The following is a 13,713-nucleotide window of genomic DNA, read 5'->3' as shown; positions in this document are numbered from 1 at the left end:
GATCCAACTATTCCCTATAGCTGAGCCAAAGTCAGTTACTTCCACTCTCTATCTGAACTTTTACATGTTAAAGGAATGTTTATAGGATAATCTTCCACTCTATTAATGTGCTCTGATGAATAATCAAATTATTGAGCTCTTCTTATAAACCAAGGCTTAAAACCATATGACTTATAACAAAAAACGCTGCAATGAACTAAAGGGGCTCAGACAGCTTACTCCTCCATTTGATCCTAGAAACACTGTTTCCTCCCAAGTACATTTTGGCCATTCAAAGGTTACCCCTTCTCAAGCAGCAATTCAAAAGCAAAGGAAATTCTCAAATAACCGACACACACAGAGACCTCTGACAGGTCACACTATATTTCCATTCTTTCTCTGGGCAAACCAAGGATTATATAAATGATATCATGACTAGAATGTGTATTGTCAAGTTAGTGACAAAGTGGATTATCAAGAATATCACAATCCAACTTGGGTATTGCTTAACACCTGCTAATATCTTCTAAAGAACACAGTTTTCATTTTGATGCTAACAGAATAGTATGAGAAAAGCTACTGATGCAGTGAAGCTCTCTTTCAATCTTTAACAATTATTGGACTTCTCAGGACTCTATGTATAACAAGAAAAGTATCCTCAATTACAAAAAGAGATCATAATCCTTATTTCTCTATGGAGATGTCTTCATATCTTCATGTCTCATAACTACAAGAATCATTTAAAAAGGGAAATATGATGATCCAGAAAGAAGTGAGTATAAATAGGAGTCAACTGTACTAACATTAATTGATAGCACTCTTGTGGACCAAAATGCATTTGGAAAATTTTCAGTTTCTTCCATCTTCAGGGATGCTTAATCCCCCCACCTATAAAATGAGATTTGAATAGCTTCCCAACTGGTCAGAAATCTAGCATTTCTTTAAATCTATTCATGTGGAAAGAAGAATCTCAGCTTGGTTACATGAAGCATTTATTCATTTATTCAATATTTTTTATGCCTTCTATTGTGCTTGGCATCATGTATAAAGCAGTGAACAACAGAAAAAATAGCCTCTGTTCTCACAAAGTTTATATTATGGTCAAAAGAATAAAAAAATGAAAAAACATAACAATAAATGTTCAATTACAAATTGGAATAAGTGCTAAGAATATGAAGGTCAAAGCACTGAAAGAGTGGATAGATTGAATAGGTGGGAGACAGCAAAGGCCTCTCCACTTGTACCATATTGCCTGGGCCAAGGGACTTGTCTTCTCATAGGCAGTCAGTCCACAAATAATTTTATTAGTTGAAAGTGGGCTTTCATTTGCAATTTGAGATAATGCCTGATATCTATCATTAAGGCCCAGTATTCTTGCACTCTGGACAAAAGCTTGGAATGTGATGGATGGGGGGGAAAAAAGGAGAGAATTGTTTCCCATAAGATATGTGAGTCACAGGGCACCTGGATGGCTCAGTCAGTTAAGCATCCGACTCTTGATTTCAGTTCACGTCATGATTTCAGGATCTCAAGGTCCTGGGGTCTAGCCAGGCTACGGGCTCCACGCTCAGCTAGGAGTCTGCTTCTTCCTCTCCCTCTGCCCCTCCCCCAGATCGCACATGCATGCTGTCTCTCTCTCTGTCTCAAATAAATAAATCTTTTAAAAAAAGATATGTAATTCACTATCTCAGAAAACCACAATTTGCAAAGATTGCCTCCCACAGTCAATGAGTGTCTCTACTTCAATGTTGAATGCCTTTGATAGATAACCATTTTCAGTACATTCATACTTTGAGAGAAAATCATAAATGGAGGTATTGTTCCATGGAGTAAATTGATTTCCTACAAGACTATCAGGGAAATTGTCTCTGCATTCAAAGTACACAACTGGCTAGGTACGTTACTTTAAACTTTCTCATTTTGAAATCCTGCTCCAGGCAATAAATATGTGCTGATTTATGTGCAGCCACATATGTGCTGATAAGCCACAGAATTATTATTAACATGTATTTGCTAGACTTGGGAGACTAATTATTTGAGCTGATACAGAAATGTCTATGTCCTGAGACTATTCTCAGATGAAGAATAGGGAGGAAATGGGGAAACCAAGAAAGCTGTTGAGAACTAAATTAACATTAAGTAGGAAAAAAACATATTAAAAGAAAGCCTCCATCTTAGCCTTTAGAATTTCTTAAGGGAAAAGAAATGGTGCCTACTTCTTAGGCATTTGATTAAAAGGTAAAACCTGGAGATGAAGCAAATTCAAAATCCACCAAAAAAAAAAGGTTTATACATTTTTATCAGTGTACAATAAGTAGATCTTAAAGTCCACTGCAAGAAAAAGCAGACTACATTATAGAACGGACACAACTTCACTGATTTCTCTATGCTGAATCATCTCAATGGAAGAGATGAATTGTCAACCTTCTCAATACGGAGGAAAATTCTATAATTCTCCTACTAGAGATTAGCTACAACATGGACTACATACTACAGACTATTCCAAATCACACACTTGCCTTTTCTCTATTTCTGAGTCCATGTTACCAAAGTATAATTCTGATCATAATTTCCCTTTCCACACATATGATTTTGCGTGGAAAATCATATGTGAACAAAGTCATTACCCTAACTTTACGGTTTCTATCTCAACCATACTTTTGCTTGCTAAACATGAAGCAGTTGATTTGAAAATTGCACAGTTCTGGATGCCTCACAAAATCAGAAGCATTCTAGGATGAGTCTGAGACACTACACCATGGGCCTCATCTAGGTAAGGCCACTATGATAGTGTTCCCCACATGGCCAACCACTATCTCAATTTTCTTTAGTTTGGCTTTATTTTTTTTTAAGATGTTATTTATTTATTTGAGAGAGAGAGAGAATGAGCAGGGGAAAGGGCAGAGGGAGAAGCAGACTCCCGCCTAAGCAGGGAGCCCAACACAGGGGTGGACCGCAGGACCCTGAGATCATGACCTGAGCTAAAGGCAGACGCTTAACCAACTAAGCCACCGAGGCGCCCCGAGTTTGGCTTTATATTTGAAATTTCAAAGATAAAATTCCAATTTTTCAATTGTCATCTATTTGTAAAAGTATGTGAATGTGAACAATACTCATTTAAAGGTAGTATCTGTCACACATAGGAAATTGGAAAGCCAGAGAAGCCTAAATCAGTTAATGATAATTCTAATGATAATTAGATAATGATAATTGAAAGCCACTCTAACAAATATTTGAGAGAATGTAATACAATTTAGCTCAATTTGGGCTCTTAAAAAAAAAAGGCCCCTCAAAAAATTATTTTTGAATCATGCTCACTTTTTTTGTATATTTTTATAACCTTGGTTCTGTTGGCATTGCTAACTTATTAAACAAAGGTGTTATATATAATACAAGTGATAAGTAATTATGTTCATAGGGAACCCTAATTTGAAGTATCAATGACTATACATAATATCAAGCTATACTAAAATTAGGTTTTACTAAATTGTAAGATCCAATTTTCAGTAGACCATTTGACTATACTGATTATTCTTAAAATTTTCTGACTTGTGTTTATTATCTTAGCACCAACCAGTCGGAAATTTAACTTTAAAATGTATTAAGAGGATTAGAGCTTGAGAAACGAAGTATGTACTTCCATGAAATGCTAACTCTATTTGAATGAAAAATAAATAAATGGATTTGTACTTCTTAATCCCCTTTATCCATTAAGAAGTATAAACTTCCAGTTGTAAAATAAGTCACAGGGATGAAAAGTAGAGCATAGGAAATAGTCAATAATATTGTAATAACTTTGTATGGTGACAGATGGTAATTATACTTACCATGGTGAGTATATCATAATGTATATAATTGTTGAATCACTATGTTGTACAACTGAAACTAGTATAATGTATGTCAGCTATATTTCAATTAAAATTTTTAAAAATGGCTTTAACTTCTTCTTTGTTTTATGTTACACAGTTTTATATTTTGTGTAAGCAAGGGCATTTCATAAATTTCATGCAAAATATTGTCAAATAACTTCCTGAAGACAAAAATCAAATATAAATACAAATGAAAATTGAAAATAACTAATATATTTTAATAAAATTATCCATTACAAACTTCTTTGATTTATATTCAGCTTTTTTGGTTATAAAAAGAAATAATAGTACTATTATACTTACAATAGTACTTTGGTTATAAAAAGAGATAATAGTACTATTTCCACTGAGGGTTGATATAACTATATAAGAAAATAGTATTTTTCTTTAGGAAACGAAGTATACAGAAGATAGGTGTCACTCATTAATTCAATAAATATTTGCATACCTCACAGGTATTGGGCACTGCATGGGCTGCTGGGAATACAGTGACCTCATAGGGCTTTCTTAAATCATTATGGCATGTATATAAAGTGTAACTATTTATACATTGATATTTTTCAACAGGCTTATCATGTCTTAACTATAGATTTCTGATTTATGCCTATAAATCTCAAAATGTTAATATTTTGCAGTGTATAAAATTTTTTAAATTTAAGTCCAACTAATGTTTTTAATGATATTAATGTCTCTAATTTAGGATAGCATTAGTCTACATTCTTTCCAGCTGTTTTCAATTTAACCACACACAGTATTTAGTTTTTATTTTAAATAAACTAGGGGCATTTTCCCCACTCATTTATCTTGGTAGTCATTAAGTAATGACTGCAACTCTTATCAATAAAACAAAATGCAATGGCATGATCTCAGTATTAGCTTCTGCTTTAAATTTTGGAGGCAGATACGAAATAAATCATTGTCTCTGACATCTACAGGTCATTCAGCTAATCTTCTAATGATTAGCTTTTAAACAATCACCAAAAAAAAGAAATAGTCTGATCTCTAAAACTCTATGATTTGGAACCAATAATGTAATTATTTAATTACAGAATGCTCCTGTAGACCAGAGATTAACCCACAAATCCCTAAAAAGGGCTTCCAAAACAGGTATCTCCCAGAACTGAAGAGAAAATATTTTATGGCATAGCTGATGAGTGTAGAAGGTCCCAACCACCCAATTAATTAACATATTTCAAACTATTAGTGCAAGATTTAAATAAACTTAAAATTTAACCTTTTCCAAACAAGCGATATTAGTTACAACGGTATGCTATTTAGTTTTTGCTTTTACTTTAACAATCCTGTTCAAATACTTTAATGAATCCTTACATATTTTGAAATAATCTCTATGAAATAAATCAGTATCAATGAAGGTATGTATAAATTTAAATAATAATAAAGTGAATTAAAATGTTTTTTGTGTTGAATTCTATTTTGAAGGGTAGCAAATTTTACTATCAGCATTGTGACTGTAATTTAATACTGTTGCTGAATAAAAGGATCACTCTTAATTGTTTTTAAGTCCAGAAAAAAGAATATGTACTTTAACATATTTTATAATCCCCATACAAAAGCACTTTATTCTTCCTCTAACCATTGTGAAAAACAATCTCCCAATATTGGTGTGTCATCATATGTTCTGAACATTTGAGGATTCAAGAGGAAATGAACTGAAATCGCAAAATTAAAAATTGAATTATACATATAACTGCAAGACAGGGACCATATTTGAAAAAAAAAAATTACTCTGTATTTCAAACTCCATTTGCCTATTTTCCAATCCAGTTCCCCTTAAAAGGAAGCTAGGTAAAGCAAAATCACTGAGGTGAAAATTATGTAATGAAAATAAATATGAATTCAATTTTCCTGTTTATACCTTTGAGAAAATAACAGCATTGAATATCAACCAACAAATAAAAAACAACAAAGCTAGAAACACCTAAACACGAGCATAGAACTCTAAGTGGAAGCAGCACATTTATGTGGCTGAAAAATAGTTGTTCAATTCTATAAACATAGAATGTGATAAGCCTCCGTTAAGTACTACAGTCCACCTCTTAGCAAGTATATAACTTTGGGAATGTTACTAATCCCCTTCTTCCTCATTACTTTATCTATAAAATAGAATATCTACCTCACACAGTTGGTGACTGGACTAAATGAGATAATGTACCAAAAAAAAAGTGTCTAGCACTTAACCATCATGCAACAATTGTTACATCTTCTTCCCTAATATACTGAAATGGACATATAAGACAAAAAAAAATTAAGATATTTAATAAACAGTATTTTAAATATATATAAGAAAAAATCAATTAGAAATGAAATTGTGTTAGAACCCACATTATCTTGATCCACATCAGGAGTCAGCAAATAGCCAAGAAGCCAAATCCTGCCCACTGTTTGTTATTTTATAACCTGTGAACTAAGATTGATTTTATATTTTTAAATGGCTGGAAACAAATTCAAAGAAGAATAATATTTCATAGCATGTGAAAATTTTATGAAAAACAAATAAAAGTTTTATTCAAGCTCAAATGTGCTCATTCATCTACATATTTTCTATGGATACTTTTATTTTTTTTTTTATTTTTTTTTTTAAAGATTTTATTTATTTATTTGACAGACAGAGACACAGCGAGAGAGGGAACACAAGCAGGGGGAGTGGGAGAGGGAGAAGCAGGCTTCCCGCAGAGCAGGGAGCCTGATGTGGGGCTCGATCCCAGGACCCTGGGACCATGACCTGAGCCGAAGGCAGACGCTTAACGACTGAGCCACCCAGGTGCCCCTATGGATACTTTTAAATTACAACAGCAGAGTTGAATAGTTGTAGAAGAGACTTTATGGCCTCCAGGGCTTAAAATAATTGCTATCTGGTGCTTTACATAGGAAAAATTTGCTGATCTCTGCTCTAGTGAGGAAGATAGCCTATCTTCTGCCATGACCTATTTTGCTACATTTTAGCAGCACTAATTTTAAGAGACTCACTTTTTGGTTATAGAAAATTTATTTTAATTATCTGATAATATACTCTACACTTTTAAACAAGCCATTTCCTATGAGATGAGATGATATTATGAAACTAAGAAAAATGTTTATTGATTGGAGGTACAGCTGAAAACTGGCTTGAGGACAAGACTGGGGAGAAAGACTTTTCACTACATTCGTCTATAGCTATCGATTATTAATATATGTAAATGTTACTTGTTCAAATATTAAAGAAATATATTTATTTTTTAAACATGAGGTGATCAAACACTTTAAACAAATCATTTTCTCTGTCTAATTAAAAATTGTGTATACGTTTAATTTACAAAAGGAAGAAATATAAAAGAGCATTCATAATTTTAAAATCATGATATAAATGGTTTAACTAAGTCATTTACACTAAGCCATAATCTGCCTAACTTATCTATTAAGAGAATATAGTTTCTAAACTTTACTTTCTGTTTAGTTAGAATTTCTTAGTTACTTTCTATGAATTGACCCAAATATGCATTACTCTCCCACAGACAAAGCCACGAAATGACACCAAGTCTTTTCAAGACAAGAAAATAGAGGAACCTGATAGCACTTATGAATATAAAACTTCAGAAATCACCGATTTGACACTGATTTGACACAGATTTTTATAGAACTCTGATTTGCCAAAAGATAAGATATAAGATGAAGGAGATGGAGCTATAGTATCAGTCTAAGATACATGCAAATGGTTAGAGGAAACCAAACCCAGGACAACTCTCTACAATACTCCCTTCTTACATAATTTCCCTTTTGAGTTCATCAACCTGTTCAAAGAAACAAGAGTTAGGAACAAATAACTCAGTGGAGAAAGAATACTGAACAGTCCCATGGAACTTAGAGATTGGGAGGTATTTTTAAGTCCATAGTTTCATTCCCTCGACCATTCAACAAAAATATATATATTTATTCAGTGCCTACTATGGGAAAAGTGCCAAGGTTGGCATTGGAGAAGCAGCAATGAAGAAAAAAAGCTTTGGTCCTCCTCATGAGGACAAGAAGTAAAAGGTTCTGTTAACGGATGACAAGGGCTTGAGGAACTGCCAGGACATGTTTATGAAACAAGAGTGAAGGAAACCTATGGAAGGAGCATAAAACCTGGCCCAGAGCTCAGAAGTGCTCACTTTGGCGGCACGTACACGAAAACAGGAACAATACAGAGAAGATTTGCATGGCCCCTGTGTAAGTATTACAGAGGCCAGCAGAGACTTCACTGAGAAAAATAACGAAGGAAGAGAGATCAGAGGGTAAGAGTCATCTAGAGAAAAAGTTAGTGGCACATCAAAAGCAGAAAATGTTCAAGCAAAGTGAAAAGCAAAAACACTGTGAGATATTTTACATGAAGTTATAAATAGATAATATAGCTATTTAGCAAATACGTAGGCAAAACACTAATTTTAAATATAGCTGTGGTGGTCTTTAAAGCTGTTGACTTAAAATTCTTCAAGGGAATTCACTAGACCTAAGCTACATGCATAAGAAATTTAGCTCATGATTTAATTTGTAGCTTCCAAACAATTATATTTGATATGTAGATAATTATCCCATCTGTCTCTTGGCAATATCTTAGAGAATTAACATTTTAACATACTGCAGTTGTGAGGATTCTAAAATCAGAAGACTAAAGTTTAATCTCAGTAAAATGCCTTGTGTACCTCTCATGGGGTATTATCAGTCAGAAGTCTCTTCCAGTAGAACCACAGAACTATAAATTCTGTCAGATTGAATAGCAAAAATAAAAATCACGTTTACTACCATCTTAATACTCTCAAAGAAAAATCTGTGAAGGTAAAAAAATAATGGAAAAGAAAATATTGGGAGATAAAAGGAGTCCAAAAAATATTAAATTTAACTTTAAAAATTGTACAGTATAATCTTTAACTTGTGATTTATCTTTGAAGAATCATCCCATGTTGGAAAAATAGAAGTCCACTATAATTTTCTGGATGTTTCTTACTGAATAAAGTTTGTAATATTTCATAACTTAAAAATTAGACCCCTTAAATACCTGATAGAATGGCCAAAATAATAAGATTCCAACACCAAAGGCTAGGAGGGTGTGGGAAACTGAATCACTCACACATTGCTGATGGGAATGTAAGTGGTACAGCCACTCTGGGAAAGTTTGGCTATTTCTTAAAAAAACTAAACAGGCAAATACTACGTAACCCAGCAATTGCACACTTAGGCATTAATGTCGGAAAAATAAAAATTTATGTGCACAAAAAAACCTGCACACAAATGTTCAGAGCAGCTAACCTGTAATAGCTCAAAGCTGGAAACAACCCAGATGTCCTTCAATGAGTGAATGGTTAAATAAACTATGGTACATCTATACCATGGAATACTACTCAGTAATAAAAAGAACTATTCATACATGGAATTCAGATGAATCTCTAAAGAAACCTAAATATCCAAGAAAGGTCACTGTATCAAAAACTTATAGTATGCCCACATAAGGGATCACATTGCAACTTTTAAAAATGGGAGAACCTGATGCCCCATTGCAGAACTATCTTCAAGACTTCTTATAAAGTGAAAGAAAAAACGTACAATACAACTATATAGTCACTATCATTTGTATAAAAAAGAAATATACAGTCCTCAACATATTTGCTTCCAAATTTATAGAATGTTTCTTGAAGAATATGCAAGAAACGGAAGACCAACTAAACTGATTGCCTATGGAAATGCAAACAGGGTGCAGGGAGAGAGAGGAGAGAATTTTCACTTGATTCCCTCTATTCCTGTTTACATAAGTTTTAAAATTTGAAACTATATAAATGTATTACCTATTTAAAAAATACACACATATATATATACATTTCAGACTCTAATAATGCTCTTCCAAAAGTAACAGAAGGGTCTTAATATAAATGTGACTGCAATTAGTAAAGTGAAAAGGCAATGTGGGAAATTCTAGGTTTAGAAGTTGGAAATAAATTTGCCTAATAAGTCTCTGGTCCGGAAGAGAATTGTTGGGTGTCAGAAATACTCCAATGGGGGCGCCTGGGTGGCTCAGTTGGTTAAGCGACTGCCTTCGGCTCAGGTCATGATCCTGGAGTCCCTGGATCGAGTCCCGCATCGGGCTCCCTGCTGGGCAGGGAGCCTCTTCTCCCTCTGACCCTCCCCCCTCTCATGTGCTCTCTCTCTCTCTCTCTCATTCTCTCTGTCTCAAATAAATAAATAAAATCAAAAAAAAAAAAAAGAAATACTCCAATGGCTTGGACATTTTCTTTGATATAATTCCATGTTCTCACTGAGGAGGCTTTTCATTCTAATTTGTTTTCAGACAGAGTTCACTGGAAAAAGAAAGCCCTGAGCAGCATTAAGGCACATTGGCAGGCTTGGCACTTTCCTGTCTCATTACACATGATCAAATTTGATTTGTAATACAAATAATGTCTCCTGTGAGACTAAGCAGTGTGATTTTTCTCAGGATGTGAGCAGTTGAGAAAAAACTTTGGAATAATAACTGACTTCAAAAAAGTAAGAATATTGGGTTTAAAACTAGTTTATGAAATGTTTTTCTGGACAAGAGAAAAAAAATAATCCTCATTATTAGCAAAGGATTTAAAAAAAAAAATAAGACCAGTGGACTTCTCAAAAGCCAGCAGGTTTGAAAAACATAATTCGGTTCAAATGTGTTTATACTTTATCCAGGCATGCAAAGCTACCAGCAAAAGTTACAACTCCTTTGAATTATGAAATATTTCCCACAGCCCTAATTTCAAAAAACAACCATTAAAAAATTGTCCAAGTTTAGATTTTTACTTTCACAAGAGGTTTTTGGAATCAAAAGAGAAGGCCTTGGGCGGTAAGCAGGATATAATTATGTAGTGACTTAAAACTAAAAAGAGAACAAGGAAAGAATAAAACCACCTCTATCCACTTAGCTCCATCTTCACCACCACCATGAAATGAAACGCCTGGGTTGAAGAGAAGAGGGAACAGCATCAACAGGGATACAGAAAGGGTACAAGGGCGAGTGAGCAGAGGCTGTGACCTTGGGGAGCAAGATCAGGCTAGGGAGATGGCTCAGCGTCCACAATAAGAATGCATGATGAGTGACCAAAGATAAACCTGGAAGTAAGACTGCACCCCACTTGGTTTTTTTTATGACTTATTGTCATATAATTCACATAGCATAAAATTTACCTACTTAAAGTACACAATTCAATGGTTTTTAGTATATTAACAGAGCTATACAACCATCACCAAACCTATTTTTAGAACATTTTCAGCCTCCCCAAAACACCCTGTACTCACTCACCCGTTAGCAGTGGCTCTGTATCCCATCCACCCCCCAGCCCTTGGCAACCACTAAACTACGTTGTGTTTTTATAGATTTGCCTATTCTGAATACTTCATATGAATGGCATCATGTTATATGAGATCTTTTGTGACTGGCTCCTTTTACTTAGCATAATGTTTTCAAGGTTCATCCATGTTATAGCTTGTATCAGTACTTAACACCTTTTTATTTCTGAGTAATATTCCTTTGTATGGCTATATCACATTTCACTTATCCATTCATCCATTGATAGGTATATGGTTGTTTCTCTTTGGGGTATATTATAAAGCTGCTACCATAAACACCCATGTACAAGTTTTTGCATGAACATATGTTCCCATTTCTCTTGAGTATATACCAAGGAGGGGGAACTGCTGGGTTATATGGTAAATCTATATGTATGTAACCTTTTGAGAAATGAAATTGCCAGACTGTTTTCCAAAGCAGCTGCACCATTTTACAAGCCCACTGGTAATATACAAGAGTTCTACCTTCTCCACATCCTCATCAACACTTGTTACTGTCTTTTTCAACATAACCATCTTAGTAGGTGTAAAGTCAGTTCTCATAGTTGTTTTGAATTGTATTTCCCTGATGGCTAATGATGCTGAGCATCTTTTCTTGTGCTTACTGGCCAATTGTACATCTCCTGTAGAAAAATATCTATTCAGATCCTTTGCCCATTTTTTTAACTGGGCTATTTGTCTTTTGATTATTGAGTTGTAAAAGTTGTGTATGTATTTTAGATATAAATATCTACACTATCTGATATATGATTTCAAATATTTTCTTCCATTCTGTAGATTATCTTTTCACTTCATGGATGATGTCTTTTGAAGCACAAAGATTTTTAATTTTGATCAGGTAAATTCATCTATTTTTTTTCTCTTGTCCCTTGTACTCTTGGTATCATACCATTTGTCTTTATCAGAGAGGAAACTATGTATCTTCTGAGAGAGGAAGCTTATGAACTACATGTTGGCTTTGGGACATATGTACCTTCTAGGGATAGCAGCCAACAATTTGATATTTGTATTATCAACAGATGGACACCTTCCCCTAACTCTGTGTGTTTTCCAAGTCACCTCTGCCGTGTGGCCACAGTTCAGAATACTCATTAGCTTCCGGAAAAGGATGCTGTTTTTAATTTCCAAAGGATAGTGAGAGTATAGAAGGCAAAACCTCTGCACCAAAATCTAGTGAGTGATTAACTTACTTGTTACAAAAATCTGTGTTACTCTTACTACTGGGTTGAAACAGAAGAAAAACAAAGAACTCTGAGCACACAGAGAGACTTCCTTAAAAAAAGAACAAGTAAAATGAGAAAGAAAAAAAATTTAAATGATTGAAGAAAACTGTACTGAAATAAAACTCAAAGCTGCAGCAACTTATGGCACACTATGGATGTTAAAAAAACTGATAGCAAATAAGACATATTCTAATAAAGTTATTAAACTTCACAGAAAAAGAATTTTGCATATATTCAGTAAATTACAAGGGGGATTGGTGAGTTAGCGTGATCTGGTATTTCTTAAAGCAGATAATACCTGAAAACAGTGATATCTACAGTATTAAACAACAAAAGAATTATATATTCATGCAATTTGTGGCCTTTCAGTAAAATAAATTAAATTAAATTAAAAAACATACCTCCTCAAGCATGCGAGAAGTTATAGAAATCAAACACTCCTTAGACTTTCCTGGGGACAGCTGAAAATATTTAATGAAATCCCTATATTTAAGAGATGAATCAAAATAGGGGCACCTGGGTGGTGCACTGGGTTTCTGCTCAGGTCATGATCTCAAGGTCATGAGATCAAGCCCCATGTAGGGCTCCCAGCTCAGCGTGGAGTCTACTTAAGATTCTCCCTCTGCCCCACCCCTCCCCGCTCTCTCTCTCCCCAAAATAAATAAATGAATCTTTAAAAAAAAAAAAAGTGAATCACAATAAAAACTCAGGATGGGAGATGCTATGATAAGTACTATGGATAAGTACAACCCTAAATAAAGAAATAAACTCAAACAACTATTGAAATTATGACTGTAGAATGAATATTAGAAAAAATATTGTTTTTGAAGAAACAAAATTGGGAGGTGGAAGTGTGAGGCAGTGTGATGATATTTACTTCCCCATCCTTCATTTGACAGATAACAGATGTCTACACTTGAAGCACATCCATCCCATGACATCATCACATTTTATAAGACTCTTACAATCTAATTATCTCTTCTTTTAAAATATATACATATATATTGCTTCAGGTTCAGCAATACCTTTCACTTAAATTTCTTTGTTTTTAATAAATTCTCAATTCTGAATTTAGAAAAATTAACTCAGTAACTTAATTTTTAAATGTTTTACATATAGCATGATTTCATCTCACTAAAATGCTGTCTCATCCTTTCCCCATCCATCCATCCATCCATCCATCCATCCATCCATCTTCCTATCTACAGCTGCCTCTGTATCTGTATACAGAGATATCTGAAATTATCATATGTTAATAACGTTATTTCTTTTTTTTTAATAATGTCATTTCTGAGTGGTTG

At 34.0% G+C, this 13,713-nt stretch overlaps 1 protein-coding gene and 1 non-coding gene across 6 annotated transcripts in view; one reads left to right on the top strand and one right to left on the bottom strand.

Annotated features, from left to right (window-relative positions):
- KCNT2 (potassium sodium-activated channel subfamily T member 2) overlaps nucleotides 1-13,713 on the bottom strand; it is a 375,975-nt gene that overhangs the window by 307,522 nt on the left and 54,740 nt on the right. The gene's annotated exons all lie outside the window — the stretch shown is intronic.
- LOC118530858 (U6 spliceosomal RNA) lies at nucleotides 7,986-8,093 on the top strand. Its single transcript, XR_004914857.1, has one exon. It is a non-coding gene; the product is annotated as a U6 spliceosomal RNA (small nuclear RNA).

The sequence above is a fragment of the Halichoerus grypus genome, chromosome 7 (genome assembly GCF_964656455.1).
Source record: "Halichoerus grypus chromosome 7, mHalGry1.hap1.1, whole genome shotgun sequence".
Classification (NCBI taxonomy): domain Eukaryota; kingdom Metazoa; phylum Chordata; class Mammalia; order Carnivora; family Phocidae; genus Halichoerus; species Halichoerus grypus.
The sequence above is the reverse complement of the archived record's forward strand: the minus strand, read 5'-3'. Positions and strand labels throughout refer to the sequence as shown.